Genomic DNA, 22,414 nt, shown 5'->3' with positions numbered 1-22,414 from the left:
CTCTCTGTAACATTTCTATAAGATAGATGTTCACAGGTATATGCCCATTATGCCAATAAGTATCCACACTCTTATCACCTCTCGCTTAGACTATTGCAACTTGCTTCTCACAGGTCTCCCACTTAGCCATCTCTCTGTTCTTCAATCTGTTCAAAATTCTGCTGCATGACTAATATTCCACCAGTGTCATTATGCTCATATTAGCCCTCTCCTCGAGTCACTTCACAGGCTTCCTATCCGTTTCCGCATACAGTTCAAACTCCTCTTATTGACCTATAAGTGCATTCACTCTGCAGCTCCTCAGTACCTCTCCACTCTCATCTCTCCCTACACTCCTCCCCGGGAACTCCATTCACTGGGTAAATCTCTCTTATCTGCACCCTTCTCCTCCACTGCTAACTCCAGACGCCCGTTCCTTTTATCTTGCTGCACCATATGCCTGGAATAGACTTCCTGAGCAAGTACATCAAGCTCCATCTCTGGCCGTCTTCAAATCTAAGCTAAAAGCCCACCTTTTTGATGCTGCTTTTAACTCCTAACCCTTATTCACTTGTTCAGAAGCCTTATTTTATCATCCTCACTTTAATATTCCCATATCTCTTGTTTGTCCTATTTGTCTGTCCAATTAGATTGTAAGCTCTGTTGAGCAGGGACTATCTCTTCATGTTCAAGTGTATAGCACTGCGTATGTCTAGTAGCGCTATAGAAATGATAAGTAGTAGTAGTAGTAGATTGCCTTTGGTATCTATATTATGAAGTATTTTTGTAGTGACTACCTCTGGTATGGATATTAATACTTTTTTAATTTGATTACGGAGTCCTTTTTCACTAATTTAATGTCATCACTCTTGCTCAGCAACACCCCCTCCATCTCTTGCCTGGTCACGATCCCGCATTAGCTTCCGCTAATAGGATTCACTTCCCCACCCTGCCCCCTTTCCCTGACCTTCATATTTTCTTCTGCCTCACTTCTCCCCCTATCCCTCTTCAAGCCACTTCAATTCTATGTAATTCTTATTGTATTTCTTAGTTCCACGTAAGCCACATTGAAACAACACTAACTGGAAAATGTGGGATAGAAATGCTGTGTGAAAGATATAGCAAATTTGGGTGAGTAAATATATAATATAAATGCTATACATCATTAAATGTGCTCAATACATTGTGTAAATAGATAGCCAGGCATAGGGATGGTTGAGGCTTTTGCTTTCTAATTTCTAGTAATAACCCTATGCCTGGCTATCTATTTGCACAATGTATTGAGCAAATGTAATGATTTGTAGGATAGAAATGCTGTAAATAAATTAATATTTTTTAATGTAAACTGCTATGATCTGACACATCAGTAATGGCAGTATATCAAATGTTCAATAAACATAAACAACACTTAAACACTATACTGTAACTTTGTGCCTAAGTGCTGTAGCGCATAACTGAAAGGGGGCATGGACATGGGAGGGTTATGGGCGTGTGCATAACTGCCACGTTTAAGGCATGAGAATTTACCCTAGTCATTGACATTGTGTAAGTGACTACACCTAATGTTATGCGCATAACTGCAGACTAACACTAGAATTCTATGGTGGTTATTTTAGAAGCTCTAGTCCTGTTTTGGATGTCTGAAAACTTGCGTGGACATCCAAATCCTGATTTTTTAAAGCCAAGATGTGGATGTCTAACACTGCAGTATGTATGGCAAGGGGTGTGGTCTGGGTGTGTTTTGGGTGGGACTAGGGAGGGGCCAAAAGATGGACATTCAACTCCTACTGCAGAAGGGGAAGGGACATCCATGTCCAAAAACATCGACGTCCGTATTTAGACCTGGTACTTGGCACATCCAGGTTACAGAAAGGTGTTCCGATTGACCAGTTCTCCACTGGAAGGAATAAGAGAAGTCATAGTAGGTATTTTCTGTCCACGGAGGGCTCACAGTTTAAAAATAAGAAATGTATCAAGAGCTACAGTGGGGTTCAAACCTGCAGCTGCTGATTCTCAGCTTGCTGCTCTAACTATTCGGCTGCTCTTCCATATAAGCACTTATGTAGTCATTTCATAATATTGATATTCCTGTGCTACCACACAGTCGTCTATGACCCTTGTTTTGCCCCATTCATAGTTTGGATGTTTCAGTTTATAAAATGGATGTTCACACTGGACGTAGCCATCACTTAGATGTCCATTTCTCATGTATTTTAGAACAGGCTGTATGTCAGCAGATCCTGTTCTACAATTCGTGAGAAATGAACGTCCACAACTGATGTACAGACTTCACTTGGACGTCTGTTCTAAAGTTCTACTCCACAACGACAAGTATGTGTTTAATTGCCATTATAGAATTCATGCTTAGCATCCAAATTCTAGGCACCTAACTGTGGGCGACCTTTATAGAAGCATCTCCCCACTGTACAAGTACTTAAAGTTAAGCTTGCTGCTGATGCTCCTAAGTTAGATGCCCAATGCTGGAAATCAATGCGGATCATCTAACTTCATGCTCCAGGCATTTCCCTACCCATGACCCTGCTCCTTTTCTAGGTGTCATGTCAATTTAGAATCCTAAATTAGGTGCTCGGTACGGGAACTTTGTAATTTTTACAGATGTAGATACCCAAAGCACTGATGTTTAAAAGTGCATGTTGTTAGAATTTGGTACTTTGTTTTAAGGTTCTGTGCTGGCTAATGCTTAAATTTTGAGTAGATAACTTGATGTCCAGCCAAAAATTGACCATTTAAGAGCAGGAGGGGCCGGTGGGGGGGGGGGGGGGGGGCAAAATTTGTCCAAACAGCAGCAATATTCAGACACTATACAAATAAATTTATCCTTTCAGGGAAGTGGTGTTCACTGACAGTCGTCAAGGACAGCAAACAAGTTGGGTTTTCATGGTATCCGTAAAGAATATGTATGGGATTTCCATACCATGAAGGTAGTATACAGGCAAATCTCTGTCATATATTTGTTATGGATAGCCTGTAAACAAGAACCATTTGTAGCTCTTAATGACTGGATGTGAATAGCACTGGTTTAGATGGACTGTTCAAATATCAGACCTAACATAAAAGGATAAGTTATCTGTTTACGTTTAGGGCAGCTTATTGAATGGCCCTGCTGTACTTAAATATACAGGGGAGCTGATCATCAGGCATAAAGGTAAGAAGATAATCCATCCACTTCTCTCTGTGACCGTTCTGTCTCTGAATATTGACCCCCTAACTCTTACGTTAGACACCTAAATGTTTTGAAAATCAGCCTGAATGTTAGGAGCATATTCTTGCTATTACTAAGGAGGAGTAACCTAATGGTCAGTGCAGCAGACTGAGATCCTGGGGAAATGGGTTCAATTCCCAATACAGCTCCTTGTGACCCTGGGCAAGTCACCTAATCCTCCACTGTCCAAGGTACAAAAACTTAGATTATGAGCCCACTAGGGACAGAGAAAGTACCTGCATATAATGTGTACATCTACCAATACCATAGAAATGATTAGTAGTAGTAGAAGTAGTAACCCTTCAAGATGTATCATACCATAAATTGAATTTTCTCTGGGAAAATGTTCAGGAGAGGATCATTTTTGAAATTTGCCCAGCCCCCTCTCCCCTTGTAGATAAAAAGGCCCACACTGGTCATAGTATGGTCTTTTACCCAGGTCAAGCACTGCCACTAGGCAGACTAGGCATCCACCTTGGGCAGCACAGTTGGGAGGGGGGGAAGGGGGCTGGCAGCAGCACAGCTCTAGTGCAGAAAGCCTTCCCTGCTTCACATTCCAAGGCCCATTGCCACCATTGGGCTCACTTTCGAAAGAGAAAGGGTGTCCATCTTTCAACATAAAACGGAAGATGGACGTCCTTCTCCCAGGGACGTCCAAATCGGTATAATTGAAACCCGATTTTCAACATTTCTAGTGGAAGTCCATCGCAAGGACGTCCAAACTTCAAGGGGGTATGTCAGAGGCATAGCAAAGGCGGGACTTGGGCGTGCCTACACTTGGATGTCTTTGACCCATAATAAAAAAAAACAAGGACGTCCCTGAAGAGCGCTTGGACGTTTTAACTCGGACCTGTTTTTGTTACGAATAAGGCACAAAAAGGTGCCCAAAATGACCAGATGACCACCAGAGAGAATCAGGGATGACCTCCCATTACTTCCTCAGTGGTCACTAACCCCCTCCCACCCTCAAAAAACATCTTTAAAAATATTACGTGCCAGCCTCAGATGTCATACTCAGGTTCATTACAACAGTATGCAGGTCCCTGGTGCAGTTTTAGTGGGTACTGCAGTGCACTTCAGACAGGTGGACCCAGGCCCATCCCCCCTACCTGTTACATTTGTGGAGGAAACAGCGAGCTCTCCAAAACCTACCACAAACCCACTGTTCCCATATATAGGTGCCCCCTTCACTCGTAAGGGCTATGGTAGTGGTGTACAGTTGTGGGTAGTGGGTTTGGGGGGGGGGGTTGGGGGGCTCAGCACACAAGGTAAGGGAACAATGTTCCTGGGAGCATTTTATGAAGTCCACTGCAGTGCCCCCTAGGGTGCCCGGTTGGTGTCCTGGCATGTCAGGGGGACCAGGGCACTAGAAATGCTGGCTCCTCCCATGCCTAAATGGCTTGCATTTGGACGTTTTTGACATGGACGTCTTTGGTTTCGAAAATCGCCAAAAGTCAGAAACGTCCATGTCTAGGGACATTCAAATATAGGGAAGTCCAAATTTAAGGATTTGGACGTCCCTGACGGCATTTTTGAAACAAAAGATGGACGTCCATCTTGTTTCAAATATACAGGTTTCCCCGCCCCTGTATTTCACCATTTTGCAAGGACATCCTAATCGGAACTTGGACGGTCCTTTTAAAAATGCCCCTCCATATCTCCTTCCTGCTCCCAAGCTGAACAAATCCTAGCATTGTGCTCAAGTGCTGCTGTGTCGCGCCTCCCTCAGACAGGAAATCTGCCTCAGAGGGAGGGAGGGGGTGGGATAGAGCAGTGCTTGAACATGGGCCTATGCTTACAAGGCTCCTGCAGCACTGAGCTTGTGTCAGCAGCAGCAGGGAAGTGGGGAGGGTGGGGGTAAGGAAGGGGATATGAAATGTTGGTCACCTAGGGGTGAGGGAATAGAGGGGAAGGGGAGATACTGACAATCGGGGGGGGGGGGAGAGGGAGAAGAGGAAAAGGAGATGCTAGCCAGGGCAGGGATGGGGATGCTGGTCTACAGTAGGGGGAAAAGAAAGGGAGGTGTTGAACCAGGGCCAGCTTAACCATTGGACCAGGTAAGCACTAGCTCAGGGTACCATGATAAAGGGTGCCAAAATTCTCAGCCTGTGCCATCACTGCTAGTGCCTTACCTGGTCTAATAGTTCAGCCTTCTCCCCCCCCCCCCCCCCTCCCTGCAGGTCTGGCATCTCTCCCTTTTTCTCTCCTTTGGTCCAGAGTCTCTCCCCTTTTTTTCACCCACCCCACCCTCAGTACAGTCTCTCTCTCTCTCTCTCCCTTCCACTGCCCCCTCTCCCCACAGATCCAGTATTGCTCTCTCTCTCTCTCTTTCTCTCCCCATCCCCCCTGTGGTCCTGTAAGCTTTATGGGTTGCTGGCAGCAGCAGCATGAAAACAGGCTACCTTATCCAGCCCCTGGGTCTTCCTTCTGTTGCATCCCTCTCACAGGAAATTACATCAGATGATGCAAGGCACAGCAGAAGGAAGACCCTTAGGCTGGTTAAAGACAGCCTGTCTTCATGTTGCTGTGGCCAGCAACCCATGTAAAGCTTACAGGACCTTGGGGTAGGGGAGAAAGAGATGTGAGGGAGTGATGCTGGACTTGCAGGGAGGGGGAGCAGTGGAGCAGGTGTGGAAATATGTTGGACTAAGGGAGGAAGGGAAGGGAGAGATCCTGGACCCAAGGGTGGAGAGGGGGGGGGGGAGCACCAAAGTAAGTTGGTTTAGTGTGCCACAATCCTTTGAGCCTGCCCTGTTCTGAACTATGGGGTAAGGCCTTCAGCTGACCCTGGAGGTGTCAGGGGATGCATTTCAGAATGTTTGCCCAAGATATCCTGCTTTTACCTTGGAAAAGGCAGGGATAGGACTTGGTTTTAAGTCAGAGGAGTGAACAGCTGTAGGCACCGAATCTGGCAGAGGAAATCTGTGCTGTTCACAATTAACCAGGCTTATTTTTTCCTTAATGACCCCAATCCTTTTCACAGGTGCCTGTTATTCTCTGTGCAGCATGAAGTGCTGAGGGCTGTTTTGTAGGTTTTTCATGTGCTGGGTTTCAGGCAGCGCCTTATTTGTATCAGTATCTGACACAGAATTCCACACATGCCTTTCAACACAAGGGTATGTTATCTTTCGCCTCTGGAATTTTCCAGTTATTTAACATGTTAGTCTTAAACATACTTGGTTTGGAAGGATGATGAGGGTAGAAATTTCTTGAAACTGATATCTTAGAAGGTGGTGGTGGGATGGGGGCAGTGTTCCATTATTTACTTCAGCTCCTTTCGCCGGAGGTAAACGTGAGTCTTGGATTCCGAATGCACCTTATCCATCTTTCCTCCCCCGTGATTCAGAATCCTGTGGTTAAAATAACACTGCCTTCATTCAGAGCTCAAAATTGGAGCTGCTGGCTACATCATACTTGGGGTTTAGAGAACTCTTAGCAGAACACTGTCTCCTGAACCACGACAGAACATTGCAATTATTCCTGTTAGCAAGCAAGGTAAAGGTTTTATGCTTTTTGTGTATTTTATTTTAAACCATTCAATATGAAAATGTAGACATGTGCTACAAGCTTCAAGAGCTCAAAATCCACTGCTACACTGAAATCTTACAGCTCAGCGTTCTTATCAAGCAGCTCATATTAAGTACACGTTAAGTAAGACTCTAGGCTACAAAAAAGGATTTTGAGTGCTGTGGGAAGGTTATGAAGGGATTAGTTGTTGCACTGTATGTTTTTTCCTGGGAAAGCACATTTTGAACAAGGTACTGTTGCACTTTTTAAAATTTCTTAACTATTCTTTTTTTTTTTTTTTTACATGTCATGGGTTTTGACTCTGTCTAGCCATTGTCATCTTAGTGCTGGAGGAAGCTGGATAGGGTGTGGACAGACTAAGGAAGTGGACCTAGGAGTCAATGCATTTTATTAACCGCTATTAACAGTCCATATTAATGACATGCAAATGAGTTTTGCATTGATTTGCTAGCATTATGCAGAAATTAACACAAAAATGAACCACATTTCCTTGGGGATATAGGTGAGTTCATTGCATTAATAGGTCAGAGTTCACTTTTTCAAGGTTAAAGCCACGTTATTTAGCTATGTGCTAGTAGGTGATGAGCTATTTTGTGTACTATTGTGTCCTTACCTCATCTGCATAGGTTTCTATCAGAGGCAATGTCTCCAAAAGGGTTAATCTATTGCATACCATGACAGCACTGAAGCTCATTCCTAAGCCAGTCTCTCAGTATCTCGAAGCTACTGCTAAGGCTCGCCTTAATATTTGTGTGCAGGGCTGTACCAAGGACTGTGCCAGGGGTGTGGCTGCACTGGGTACAAGTTCTGAGGCAAAATTGCTCCCCTTCATGGCCATGGAGCAGTGGGCAGAGTGGAGGTGTCCATGGAGCATGTTGCACAGGGCTTGATTCTGCTTGGTATAGTCCTGCTTGTGTGACAACTCTAGTGAGCTAATAGACATATCTGAAATCCACTGTTAGCACATGTAATCAATCTAGTTTATGCATGCTAACATTGTAAGTATTATACAATTCCATACTTTGTAGTGTTATTTAAATATTTTTACTGCTGTAATTGTCCATTGCTTATGTTTGATTTATTGTTACTGTACACCGCCTTGAGTGAATTCTTTCAAAAAGGCGGTAAATAAATCCTAATAAATAAATGGTAGTGCTTTAAATGAATGTTTGTGCTTGCAGAAGCAATAGCACACTTTTGAACATTGGCCTCACTACATTTCCACAGAGAGGGGCATAATCGAACGGGGGCGCCCATCTCCATGGGCGCCTATCTCCGAGGACGGGTCTGCAAAGGGGCGGGACAGACCGTATTTTCGAAAAAGATGGGTGTCCATCTTTAGTTTCGATAATATGGTTGGTGCCGGGCAAATGCATCGGATTTGGGCGGATTTGAGATGGGCGGTATTGGTTTTCAGCAATAATGGAAACCGAAGGTGCCCATCTCAAAAACGAACAACTCCAAGGCATTTGGTTGTAGGAGGAGCCAGGATTCATAGTGCACTGGTCCCCCTCACATGCCAGGACACCAACCGGGCACCCTAGGGGGCACTTGTAAAAAGCCAAAAAAAAAAAATTAAAATACCTCCCAAGTCCATAGCTCCCTTACCTTGGATGCTGAGCCCCCCAAATCCCCCCTAAAACCCACTCCCCACAACTCTACACCATTACCATAGCACTTATGGGTAAAGGGGGGCACCTAGATGTGGGTACAGTGGGTTTTGGGGGCAGTTTGGAGGGCTCTCATTTACCAGCACAAGTGTAACAGGTAGGGGGGGATGGGCCTGGGTCCACCTGTCTGAAGTCCACTGCACCCACTAACAACTGCTCCAGAGACCTGCATACTGCTGTGATGGAGCTGGGTATGATATTTGAGGCTGGCATACAGGCTGGCAAAAAAAAAGTTTTTAAAGTTCTTTTTTTTTTTGGTGGAAGGGGGTTAATGACCACTGGGGGAGTCAGGGGAGGTCATCCCTGATTCCCTCCAGTGGTCATCTGGGCAGTTGGGGCACTTTTTGGGGACTTGTTCATGAAAAAAGGGGTACAAAAAAAGCGGCCCAAATTCTTGCTACTGCCGCCCTTCTTTATTCCGTTATCGGCCGAGGGTGCCCATCTCTCTTCGGCCGATAAACACACCCCAGTCCCGCCTTCACCATGCCTCCGACACGCCCCCATCAACTTTGTTCGTTCCCGCGACAGACTGCAGTTGGAGGCGCCCAAAATCGGCTTTCGATTATACCGATTTGGGCGCCCATGAGAGAAGGGCGCCCATCTCCAGATTTGGGTCGAAATATGGGCGACTTTCTCTTTCGAAAATAAGCCTGAGAGTGTTTATTTTGCTGGCAGATACTTACAGGAATGTCTCTTGATTTGTGACATTGCTTAGAAAAGTCATGATAAATATTAGCAAAAATTATGTCTGTTGAATCAGTTTGTGGAACAAATAAATAAATAAAGTCCATAATGATCCTAGATTTTTTTGGTATGGTTTTAATGAATAGATCCTCATTTACCATATTAGAGATACAGCCATGGGGGAGAACGAAGCAAGTTAGAAAAAAAGAATGATTACATTTAACAACTGTTGAATATCAATAAACTCATTTAGAAGTCCTTTTTGGAGTCATTAATAACAAGCAGGACCAAAATTTTACCTTTTTTCTGCTGAGGATCCTGTCAGTCCAGCCCTCCCGAATCCAGGGATGTTTTTGAGGTGGTGTTACAATTGCAGTAGGGTTTAGCATCTTGCTGTTTAATGATTTATCCAAGCCATTCCTGTTATCTTGTTTTGCGGTTACCCAAGAAAACAAACTTAGCTGCCATAATTTAATGGGGCAGATAGTCAATGCCGCACCATTTCTGGTGACGACATAGAATATCCTATTTATTTTTAGCCGGTTTGAACAAAACCAGCTAAGTCGATATTCAGACTTAGCCAGTTATGTTCAAACCAGCCAAAGATATCCTATGTTTGACGCGGCCAAATATAGCGACAAAAATGGGGCTAAAAATCGGTGGGTAGCCGGTTATATCACCCAATATAACTGGCTAGCCGCTAACTACTGATATTCTGCGGAAGATTTATCCCCCGCTGAATATCACTAGATAGCCAGTTATGAGGCATTATACCAACCAGGTGCCGATCCTGGCTGGTTAAATGCTTTGAATATCAGGAGGTTAATATTCAGTAAACTATGCACTTTGGTTCAAGCTCCTGAATGATGTTTTTACATGTGTATCAAGGCCCCATAATGGTCTTCTTTCTTTAGAACTAGTAAAAAAGGCCCGTTTCTGACCCTCCCCTGGACATGGATCAGCTGTGAGGCATGTTCCCCCCCCCCGGGTTCTGAAGTTGACATCATAATAGCTACGGTGATGTCAGCCTGATCTACGGAGCCTAGCAGACCAACTCGGAATGAGCCACGGTCCCAGGCAGCAAGTCAGAACGTTGGAGGTGAGAATCTAATATAATAAAACGCACCGTGAACGTTCTGAAGACAACGTTCTGAAGTCACTCAAACATTACTTGAAGGGTTCGTGGATTCGTGGTGTGAAGCCAGCCAGGCTGCCAGCCGTCTCTGCCCCGCCCTCGCGTCAAACGTCATGATGTCGAGGGCAAACGTCATGACATCGAGGGCGGAAAAAAAACCAAACAAAGCACAGCGTCAGGGAAGGAGGCGGCGCTCCCGACGTCTCTAGCCTTCCCTTTGCTGTGTTCCGCCTTCTTCTGACGTCAAGGATGACATCAGAAGAAGGCGGAACACAGCGAAGGGAAGGCTAGACGTCGGGAGCGCCGCCTCCTTCCCTAACGCTGCACTGCCGGAACTGCCACCATGGAGGTAAATTTAAAAAAAAAAGGATGTTGGGGGGAGAGAAGAGGGTGGGCAGTTGAACAATGGGAGCGGGAGGGCAGAGGAGAAACGACAGCAAGGATGCGAAGGGAGGGGGAAGAAGAGGGCGGGACAGGCTGGGACATGGGAGACAGAAGAGCATGGATGCGAGGGGGGATCATGGAAGGGAGAGAGGGGAATTGCTGGAAAAGGATGAATGGAGGGGGCAGGGGACAGAGAAGCATGGATGGGCATGGATTGAGATGGCAGGGCTCAGGGAGAGAGGGGAATTGCTGGATAGGGATGAATGGAGGGGACAGATGGGCATGGATGGATATGGATTGCAGGACAGGCCTCAGGGAGAGAGGGGAATTGCTGGATAGGGATGAATGGAGGGGGCAGGTGACAGGAGCATGGATGGATATGGATTGCAGGGCAGGGCTCAGAGAGAGAGGGGAATTGCTGTATAGGGATGAATGGAGGGGGCAGGTGACAGAGGAGCATGGATGGGCATGGATTGGGAGGGCAGGGCTCAGGGAGAGAGGGGAATTGCTGGAAAAGGATGAATGGAGGGGCAGGGGACAGATGGGCATGGATTGGGAGGGCAAGGCTCACACTCTCTCTCTCATATACAATGTCTTTCTGACTCTCACTCTCACACACTCTGTCTCACAATGTATCACATTCACTCTCTATGTGCCACACAGTCACTCACACACTCGCTTAGTCTCATACACTCACTCTCACAGAGAATCTGTGTCTCACACACACTCTCTCTCTCGCACACACACACACACACACACACACACACTCTCTCACACTGTGTCTCACATACACACTTGCACACACTCTCATTCTCACACACACACACTCTCACAAACACACTCACACCCAGACTCACTCTCTCTCTCACACACACACACTCACACTTTCACTCTGTCTCTCACACAGTCACTCTCCCAAACATACACACTCCGAGGAAAACCTTGCTAGCGCTCGTTTCACTTGTGTCAGAAACGGGCCTTTTTTACTAGTTATTATATAGGATGAGGATAAATCTGGAGTCCCTTCTCATTACTTGTGGGTATAAATAGTGAAATGATGCAACAGAGGATTGACCAAGGTATCTGTCATTATGAATGAGAGATCCCATACAATGTTTCTGAATGGAACTAAAAAAAAAAAGGTCTGAGGATTTCTAGAGCTCAGAAGGCTCAGGGCTACTGAGATGCAGTATAGAGGACTACCTTTATGCATGGCCAGCTAGGATTTAAACTAGAGAGAGAAGATCTCCCAGGCTGCCTTGGCCTAACTAAGAGGCAGATGCAGCAACCAAACGTAAAAAAATCTAAATCGTTAAAGTCCCTAACGATTTTAAAATAACGAAGAATGCACCAAAAAAAAAAGTCACACATGCTGAGATCGGTATTGAAACGTACAATGTATCAAAGAATCACAATACACATCGTTAATCGGCCCCCAAATCATGCGCAGAGCAGCCAAGCGTTATGTTAGCTGCTCTGCGCATGCCACAAACAGTCAAAACACAGTCAAAACACAAGCACATGGCTCCAAAATCAAAACAAAAATAAAAAAAGGGTCGGGAGGGGGCAAAGGCGCTCGTCAGGAGCGTACTGTATGGCCGTCCTTGCCCCCCCCACCCGAGGTCGCCGTTCCCCCCTGCCCCACTTCCCCCTGCATTCTAAATTAAAAAGCAAACGTACCTTTAGCAGCCCCGGCCCCCCTCCCTTCCTCACTACTCTGTCTCCCCTCAGCTCCGCCTCCCGACATCCTCCGCCCTGTGCCCCGCCCCCTCTTGGGGTCGTCGCCGCCATTCCCCTCCTCCACCGGGTCCCCCTCCCTCTTACCGGGCCCGTGCAGCGCCTCTCTCCTCTGTCCGAAGGCGCTGCACGGGCAAGAAGAAAGCTGATGCCTGCCTTCGCCCAGCTTCTGTCGCACGTCTCTCTCCTCCTGGGCCTGCCCCTGTCTGACGGTTACCTACGTAGGTTACTGACGTCAGACAGGGGCGGGCACAGGAGGAGAGAGACGCGCGACAGAAGCTGTGCGAAGACAGGCATCAGCTTTTCTTCTTGCCCGTGCAGCGCCTTCGGACAGATGAGAGAGGTGCTGCACGGGCCCGGTAACAGGGAGGGGGGCCCGGTGGAGGGGGGGAATGGCGGCGACGACCCCAAGAGGGGGCGGGGCACAGGGCGGAGGATGTCGGGAGGCGGAGCTGAGGGGAGACAGAGTAGTGAGGAAGGGAGGGGGGCCGGGGCTGCTAAAGGTACGTTTGCTTTTTAATTTAGAATGCAGGGGGAAGTGGGGCAGGGGGGAACGGCGACCTCGGGTGGGGGGGGGGGCAAGTGTGTGACATTTTTTTTTTTGGTGCATTCTTCGTTATTTTAATTTAGAACGGCAAAGAGTGGCATGAAGTTCTGGAGATTGTGCCTTTCAGTTTCCTTTTGACCAATCACAGCGCTATTAGCTCTGCTAATGCGCTGGGATTGGCTCACAGTTTGTTTGTTTTTTCACTTTACTATTTTTCCTGGCACAGAGCTGTCCTAACGAGAGGTCCAGACCTCTCGTTAGATTTCCTGCCTTTTTCCTGCGTAAAGGCAATCGGAAAAGGTTAGTGCATCTCGTTTCAATGGGGTTTTCACACTAATTGCTCATCTCCATTCCGTTTTCGTTAGCTGCTGGCTTCCTCGGTAAAAGCCCTTTGATGCATGCAACGGATCAAATTTTCCTCGTTGGAGGGTCATTAAAGGCTCATTAAGCTTTAGTGCATCTGCCTCCAAGTGAAAAGGGAGCTGAGAGAAGTTCAGATCAGAGAGGATCTGAGATTTTTGGACATCCAGCAAGATCCTAAATCCTTTCTCCAACTAGGATTTAGAGGCTGACTGACTTTCAGTTATGGCACCAAAATGTGCCCCAAATCCTTTCCCTGCCCCATTTCAGTTAAAGTTATTTTAATTTTTGGCTATGTTTTTGGTTTAGGCCAAAAATGACCACATGTTTTCAGTTGATACTGAAGATATGTGTTTTGTCCCATTTGTCTCCCTCCCCTTCCCTCTGATCAGGAATTGCCCCTCCTCTTGGATCCCCCCAAGTGCCTCCCCCCACTTGGAGGCCCTCCTGGGCCTATATTATAATCCTTAGTGGTCTAGGAGTGTAATTCGGGCAGGATCAATTGCCAGTTATTCCTGTCCATTCTGGCTCTTCTCTCAATATGGCAGCCATGACTGGGGCATCACTCCTGTTCTCAATATAGCGCTTGACCACCAGGTATTGTAAGGTAGTCCTATGGGGGTGGGGGAGAGCTACTCTCTATTCTTTTTTTTTTGTACTGCGTGTGCAAGTAATGCAGTTATGATCTTGCACAATGTTTTATATAGTATAATAAGGGCTCCAATTAAATAATTTTGATAATAATTTTAGCAGGTATTTAAGCCTTTAAATTTGGGATGATAAGCGCCTTAGAAATTAGCTTCTCTGTGGAGTTATGACATCAACTGTCACTCCGAGTGTGGTGCACAGTCAGCCACTGTAAAAGCACTATGGCTTTTAATTTCAGTTTTCACTAGCTGCCATGTGTGGGGAGGTTGTCTTACTTGGAGGTAAAATTCGATCTTTCATTAGTTAAATTATATTCTTGCTTGGATACTGTGAATTTAGCAGAGGGATACAGACTGCAAGCTCTGGCAATGTCCAGCGGTCTTCAATGGTTCACATTCACACAACTGAACTTCAGTTTTTGGTTTCGGTTATGGCTTTGGCCGAAACCAGGTGATAAAGTTCTGCTGCAGTTTTGGTTTTGGCCAAAAGTACATAAGTATTGCCATACTGGGACAGACCAGAAGTCCATCAAGCCCAGCATCCTGTTTCCAACAGTGGCCAATCCAGGTCACAAATACCTGGCAAGATCCCCAAAAAGTACAAACCATTTTCTACTGCTTATACCAGAAATAGTAGATTTTCCCCCAAGTCCATTTAATAATGGTCTATGGACTTTTTCTTTAGGAAGCCGTTCAAACCTTTTTAAATTCCGCTAAGCTAACCGCCTTTACCACATTCTCTGGCAACGAATTCCGGAGTTTAATTACACATTGAGTGAAGAAACGTTTTCTCTGATTCATTTTAAATGTACTACCTTGTAGCTTCATTGCATGCCCCCTAATCCTAGTATTTTTGGAAAGCGTAAACTGATCCTTCACATCTACCCATTCCACTCCACTCATTATTTTATAGACCTCTATCATATCTTCCCTCAGCCGCCTTTTCTCCAAGCTGAAGAGCCCTAGCCACTTTAGCCTTTCCTCATAGGGAAGTCATCCCATCCCCTTTATCATTTTCGTCACCCTTCTCTGTACCTTTCCTAATTCCACTATATCTTTTATGAGATGTGGCGACCGGAATTGGACACAATATTCGAGGTGCGGTCACATCATGGAGCGATAAAAGGCATTATAACATCTTCATTTTTGTTTTCCATTCCTTTCGTAATAATACCTAACATTCTATTTGCTTTCTTAGCCGCAGCAGCACACTGAGCAGAAGGTTTCATACTATCATCAACGACGACACCTAGATCCCTTTCTTGGTCTGTGACTCCTAACATGGAACCTTGCATGATGTAGCTATAATTCGGGTTCCTCTTTCCCACATGCATCACTTTGCACTTGCTCACATTAAACGTCATCTGTCATTTAGACGCCCAATCTCCCAGTCTCATAAGGTCCTCTTGTAATTTTTCACAATCCTCCTGTGATTTAACGACTTTGAATAACTTTGAGGCATATTTTCAAAGCACTTAGCCTTTCAAAGTTCCATAGGTTTCTATGGAACTTTGGAAGGCTAAGTACTTTGAAAATATGCCTCTTAGTGTCATCAGCAAATTTAATTACCTCACTAGTTACTCCCAACTCTAGGTCATTTATAAATATGTTAAAAAGCAGCGGTCCCAGCACAGACCCCTGGGGAACCCCACTAACTACCCTTCTCCATTGAGAATACTGACCATTTAACCCTACTCTCTGTTTTCTATCTTTTAACCAGTTTTCAATCCACAATAGATCACTACCTCCTATCCCATGACTCTCCAATTTCCTCTGGAGTCTTTCAAATTGCCTAGTGAAGCTTGTTTTCCACTTGTTTTCAATGGTGACTGACACATCCACCATTGGACGGCCCCACTCTCCAGACAATACAGAAAGACTCCCGAGGCAGGCCTTTGACCGAAACACAGTGCCACGCTGAGCCCTCCATCAACAAAACCTGCGTCATCAAGAACCTGGTGTTTCCCTGATTCGCCCCCGGAGAGCCCGGTCCACTTCCCACTGTTCTTGTTTCTTTGTGTTCTTCATGGGATTTCAGTGTTCCTCCACCCAGGTGGACTCTCTCTGTAAAATTAGCACATGGCCATCAATACAAAAAATTGGAACTTCAGCCATTTTACCCCAGTGGTAAAAATGGCCTTAGTGTGTGGGAAAGACCTTAGTAAGGGCATGCTAAGGCCACTTTTTACCACTGTTTGGTAAAAGGGTCCCTAAGATAGTCCAATTAAAAGATATCAACTTTTACTTTATTTATTAAGATGTATTTGTTTTGTTTAATGACCTTTATTTCTGAATATCTGAAAAAGTCACAAGTCTGATAATGAAAAGGAAAGAGATTTTGGGTTAAGCTCACATTTTTTCAGTTACATTCTGATACGGTATTTTCCTGTCACCAGAGGCCTTACAATCTAAGGGCCTTTTACTAAAAGCTTAGCACGTGCTAACAAATATTAGCATGTGGTAAATGGCAGTGGCATAGCAGAAATTTTTAAAAGGGGGTGCAGACACCCAGCTCTGCCATGGCCTCCCATGCCCAGGCAGTGGCAGTAGCACTCATAGTTCAGACAGTTCAGTGGCAGTTTTGGTTTCAGCTGAAACTGAAAACAGCTGTTTCGGTTGGCCTCTACTAGGATTCTGACATCCAAGGGTATATTGCACCCCATTGTTGCTTACTTCTGATCTGCTTCCAGCTGACACTCTTCTCATAGATTCCTCCTGCCTCTCAGTTTCCTAGGCAAAATTACTGTGTAAACAATTCGCCTTGTACACGTCAAGATAAAAAAATCCTGTGAACCGCTTTTCTCAAGCGCTAGGCCTTCCTGGATAGGATCCCATTCTCCAGTGCCTAGGCACTTTTTCTGAGCTCCAGCACATCATGGGAAGAGGACAGAAGAAAGGACCCTTACCATACCTGGCACTTAAGTTTTGTCAAACACACATACTCCTGACCCCTCCCTCATTGACAGTGTTATCTGTTCTTTTCCCACACTGACATCACCAATTTCAGAACTCATGGAACTTTGACAAAAACAAATAAGGAAAAATGTTTGACTCCCTAAGGTACGTCAGTTCTTCATTTGAATATTCTCTAGGATTCCCTCTGTTCCATTCTGGCTTTTATGACTTTCACTGAGAAGGATGAAAAATTCCTTCTACTTTGGATTTCCCTCCATACCTATTATCCACTGCTTAATCTGAGCAATTGTCTCTGCTTTCATTTTAATATACTTTGTTGGCCCCAGCTACACAGTTTCCTCTGAATGAGCACTAGATGAATATCTCTTTTCTATTCTCCCAGTTGCTTCCAAGTGCACTCATTCTAAAGGTATCTGCCATGTTGGCACTGAGTCCTTCAGGCTGAGGGACACAAGAGTGAGCAGCACGGTTCTCAAGATCTCTGGGCAACCTACAGTTCTAAATTCCTTCCCATAAGTGAGCAGAAACATTTATCCAGTTCTTGGGCTATTTCTTTCCATTGAGGAAGGAATAGGTAAAACAGAAGACCCACTTTTTTTTTGCTTCATTTCATTTTCTTGGCTTCTTTCTGTTGTGTGTGCCTCAATGCTCCTCCTTCTCTCACTCCCTAAATAAAGCTGACTGTTGCAAAGCAGCTATGATAGAAGGAATTCTTTCACAGAGGTACGTTATGGTACTGTCCAGACTAGTCTAGGAGAGGGATGAGCAGCATTCATGCCTGCTTTGGATACATTGGCTTTACTTATGTAGCCTCTATGTGCTACTGTTTTCAACTCTTTGGTTCATTCTGTGGGATATGAGCATGCTTTCAGTGTATGAATTATGACATGTGAGCTAAACAAAGCAAATCTTAAGTAAAGGATACTGTTTATTCAATTGCATTAGAGATCAGAATGGCCCTAGCAAACAGGAGAGCTCCTGAGGTTCACTTCAAGAACTACAAGACCAAGCCATGATAAAACTAGAACCTCTTACAGGCTACACAGATAAAACTTGGGGGGGGGGGGGGGGGGGGGGGGATAAGGGAAGGAGGCTGAGTATTGCATTAAATATTTGAATTGGTATGTTCATCTTCCCAGAATGGTAGAGAGCCAAGAGGAACAGAACCAACTATGACTTGAACAAAGAGTGATATTCTACAAGCAGTGTATGCAAGGCAGTTGGGATACATCCTTCGCAGTACAGAGCTGAATAACTGGAAAACTGGAATGGACAAATTGGTCTTTGTCTGCCATCATCTACTTATGTTACATATATTTGTTACCTAATGCAGCTGGAGCTTGGCTGCCCTCACTTAGGCCTCAGATGTTATGAACTCTCCTGAGTCCCTGAGGTTTCTATAGCAAAACCCTGAAACTCCAAGTTAGTACTTGAGAATTCCCAGCTATGACAGCAGACAGCTTTGAACTGTAACCTGCAATTATGTTTACCCTTTTTTTTATATCATAGGGCTCTCACTACCGCTATACCACTCAAACCAGTTTTCAAAACCCAGTTTACAAGGAGTTCCTTCAAAGTAGCACACTATTGACTTTTCATAGTTGGTTACCAGAGCCTTTTACTTCTCTGATAATTTCCAGTATTATGTCCTTTCCTACACACATTTGTATCAGGACAGACCAAAACAGCCCAAAGTTTTGATTGCTAGACAACAGGAGCTAAAGAATACTGAACAATGACGTGCATAGTATGTACTATTCACTAGGGAGTTAGTGTAAGTTTAGTGTACACAGAGCAATAGCTCTCAAATGGTCACAGTCTTCAGAAATATTTATTTTAAAGCAAATCAGAAAAGTAGTTGGACAAAGAGGGTATATCTATGTCTAACACATTTCCATTCCTGTAGTACAAGAACACACCCTTGCTAATTTGATGGAGAATGTTTTATTTATTGAGATTTAACTGACACATTTCTCAGTAGTAGCTCAAGGTGAGTTCTATTCAGGTACAGTGGGTATTCCTCTGTTCCCAGAGGGCCCACAATCTAGGTTTGTATTTGAGGCAATGGAAGGTTACGTGTCTTGCCCAAACTCACAGGGAACGGTAGAGGGATTTGAGCCAGATTCCCCTGGTTTTCAGCCTACTGATTCAACCGCTGGGCTATGCCTTCATGCTCTGGCAGTCTCTTTTCTGCTCCTTTTTGGGTTTCCAGCTCAATCAGAACTGACTTCTGTTGGCCTAAGGAGCTGTGAGCCTTCTTTTACAACTATGTGGGGTTTTTTCCCATGTTTTATATTTCCTTTCTGCTCAGCCCAGCCATCACAGTGACTGTCCTCCACGAGGGACAATAACTCATTGCTCCCTCTAAAAGACAGCTTATATGAACCTTGAGGCTGGTGTAATTTTATGAAAGGTTGTCGAGGTCTAGAGGCCAAGAAGGTGACTAGTTTAAGTCGGTAGTGTAGCCAGAGCTCAATTTGTGGAGGAGGGGAACTAGGCCTGTCCATTGCCTCTGCATATCACTCACACATAATAGCATCCCTTAGCAGTGGGAGCCTGTGACTCTGCTTCATACTGCTCTGCTTTTCTCCCATAATGTGCAGCTGGCACACTGAAACCTCAAGGGACACATGCCCTATCCATGATCTTGTGAGAACATGAAAGGGATGTGCTGCCCAAGAGGTCCTAACATGTTGGAATAAACAGACAGGCTCCAGAGCTATTCAGATAGAGCCCTGGCAATCCTCACCAGCTATAGTAAGTTTTTCCAATGCACTGAGTTTTTAGGGGCCTGAGTCAATATTGAAGGGGCTTGTGCTCCTCCAGCCTACCCAATGCTATGGCTATGCTCCTATTTTAAGCCTATTTTGTAAGAACGCCTAGGAATCTGTGTGTTTATAAAATAATAGGAATAAACTGGCAGATACCGCAGCTACATTGAAGCTATAGATATTTAGTCTTGCTGAAGATCAGGCTTAAATGTTAGTGTGTAAAGTATGAGAAAAACAGCAGTAGGTGACCAATAAAGGAGATGATACATTATTCAGGAGACCATAAGATGTAGAATTTATTCTATATACAGTCAAAAAAGTTGGCAAAGGCCCTAGATGGCACTCCATGTGTCTATTTTTATATCCTCTCCATATCAGAAAAATTTAAAGTATTATCTTTTCCACAAAAGGATGTTCTTTAAGGTAAGCGTCTTAAAAACAAAAAGCAACATGTACACATCATCAGGGGCCATGGATGCCCCCATAGCCATACCTCTGACTTGTTGAAAAGTTTTTTTTTACAAAAACAAAAGTAATTTTTTGTTAGTGCAAGTTTTGTCAAATCAGATAAAAACCAGTTTGGAACTCTAAAGTGAGTTGTTCTTCCTTGTAAAGTCTCTTCTATGACACTGAGTGCTTCTTTTTGAGGGATATTGGTGTATAATGAATCAGTGTCCAGTGTTACCAATATGGTATCTGACAAATCACCATCAAAATCACTCAAAATATGAATCAAGTGGATAGTATTTCTCACAAATGATTTTATTGTTGGTACAAAAGGTCTCAAGAAGGTATCCACGAAAATAGACAGCAGGAATCCAGGCCAAAGTATCAGCCTGCCTGTCTGACATTGCTGCCTGAATGTCTCACTGCCATCTGAAACTAAACATGACCAAGACTGAACTTCTTACCTTTTCCCCTAAACCAGCCTCTCCTCTTACCCCATTCTCTAGTTCTGTGAATAACACTCTGTCTCGTCCTCCCTGTCTCATCGGCTCATAACCTTGAGGTCATCTTTGACTCCTCTCTCTCCTTCTCTGCACATATTCAGCAGACTACTAAAACCTGTCGTTTCTTTCTCTATAATATCACCAAAATTCGCCCTTTCCTATCTGAGCACACTACCAGAACCCTTATCCACACTCTTATCACCTCTCGCTTAGACTATTGCAACTTGCTTCACACATGTCTCCCACTTAGCCATCTCTTTCCTCTTCAATCTGTTCAAAATTCTGCTGCAAGACTTATATTCAACCAGTGTCGCTATGCTCATATTAGCCCTCTCCTCAAGTCACTTCACTGGCTCCCTATCCATTTCCGCATACAGTTCAAACTCCTCTTATTGACTTATAAGTGCATTCACTCTGCAGCTCCTTAGTACCCCTCCACTCTCATCTCTCCCTACACTCCTCCCCAGGAACTCCATTCACTGGGTAAATCTCTCTTATCTGCACCCTTCTCCTCCACCGCTAACTCCAGACTCCATTCCATTTATCTTGCTGCACCATATGCCTGGAATAGTCTTCCTGAGCCGGTACGTCAAGCTCCATCTCTGGCCGTCTTCAAATCTAGGCTAAAAGCCCAACTTGGGGCTAACCGTTAATTTTCAGTGGCATCTAACCAGTTAGTGCCACTGAAAATAATTGGTTAGCACTGAACTGTATATCACACTTAACTGGCTGAATATCAGACTTAACTGGCTATGTGTTAGCCAGCTCCAGAAACCCAGAAATTCAATGCTGGTGCCCAGACATGGCCCAGTACTGAATTTCTGAGTTTAACGCCGGTGATGGTAAGTGAAACACTTATTACTGCTAGCTGAATATCGGGCCTGCTGTTTTTGCTTTTGTTCTGAAATGGAGATTTCCTTGAGAATACATTGATTGAAAGTGTGAATTACCGAATCCACAGGCCCATGAGAGATCCATTTGGAAGTGTTCTTAACTATAGCCGAATCAATCAGTCTAACTGTAGTTTTAGCAAATCTGTAATTTGCATTGAAATTTAAATAAATTTATTCAAATTTGAAATGCATTATATTTCACTAATGGTGCATTAGTCAAACCTTTTTTGAGGGACATTAATCTGTGGTTCAGACAAGGTAGTATCTGAAAGGTTGAAGATAGGGATTTCTTCTTCCATTGTGTTTTATGAGCCAAAATTCTGCCTCTCCCTCTGCCCTTGCCCCTGCCAATGTCATTGAAGTTCTGTCACACTGTCTGATATCCATTTTGAAACAGGTGTTCTTTCTCAGGTTCTTTCACTCATATTTTGTCTACAAAAAAACTTAGAAGGGCCAGCTATAGGAGTAGTCGGTGGGGATGAGCGCAGAGAGATAAAAAGATCCTCTGAGTCATCACGTATCCTTTTTGATTTTCTTTCTTCTATCCTGTACATTTTTTTTTTTTTTAAAGAACATGCATACTTTGTGACTCCATCTACATCTTGCCCAAATCCTGCCACTTGAGACTCCCCCTCCTAAGGATATGTGAACACTCCATAAGTATCTCCTGGGCTGGTCAGAGCTGAGGGTATACAGTGCTGGAGCATGAACCAGGGTTTTCTGATCAATTTAAACTGAAGCTGTCACTTCCTTGTACATATACCGCATGGCGATATGAGACATGAGCACATCCCATCAAGAACTCCACTCACTAACCTAGAAAGCAGGCACCATGACCATTTTCATAACGTGCATGATAATTTCACTGATTCCAGAGTAACATAACATAATAACATAGAAAATGATGGCAGATAAAGACCTGTACGATCCATCCAGTCTTCCTAACAAGATTAACTCATTTTACATGGTATGCGATACTTTATATGTATT

The 22,414-nt window shown here is 44.5% G+C and overlaps 1 protein-coding gene across 1 annotated transcript in view; it reads left to right on the top strand.

Moving 5' to 3' along the window:
* The first annotated feature begins 6,665 nt into the window (after window positions 1-6,665).
* JCAD (junctional cadherin 5 associated) overlaps window positions 6,666-22,414 on the top strand; it is a 235,912-nt gene continuing 220,163 nt past the window's right edge. The window contains exon 1 of the mRNA XM_030199266.1: window positions 6,666-6,697. The gene's annotated coding sequence lies outside the window, so the exon portion shown is untranslated. The remainder of the gene's footprint in view (window positions 6,698-22,414) is intronic.

This window comes from Microcaecilia unicolor, chromosome 1 (genome assembly GCF_901765095.1).
Source record: "Microcaecilia unicolor chromosome 1, aMicUni1.1, whole genome shotgun sequence".
In the NCBI taxonomy this organism is placed as follows: domain Eukaryota; kingdom Metazoa; phylum Chordata; class Amphibia; order Gymnophiona; family Siphonopidae; genus Microcaecilia; species Microcaecilia unicolor.
The sequence above is the reverse complement of the archived record's forward strand: the minus strand, read 5'-3'. Positions and strand labels throughout refer to the sequence as shown.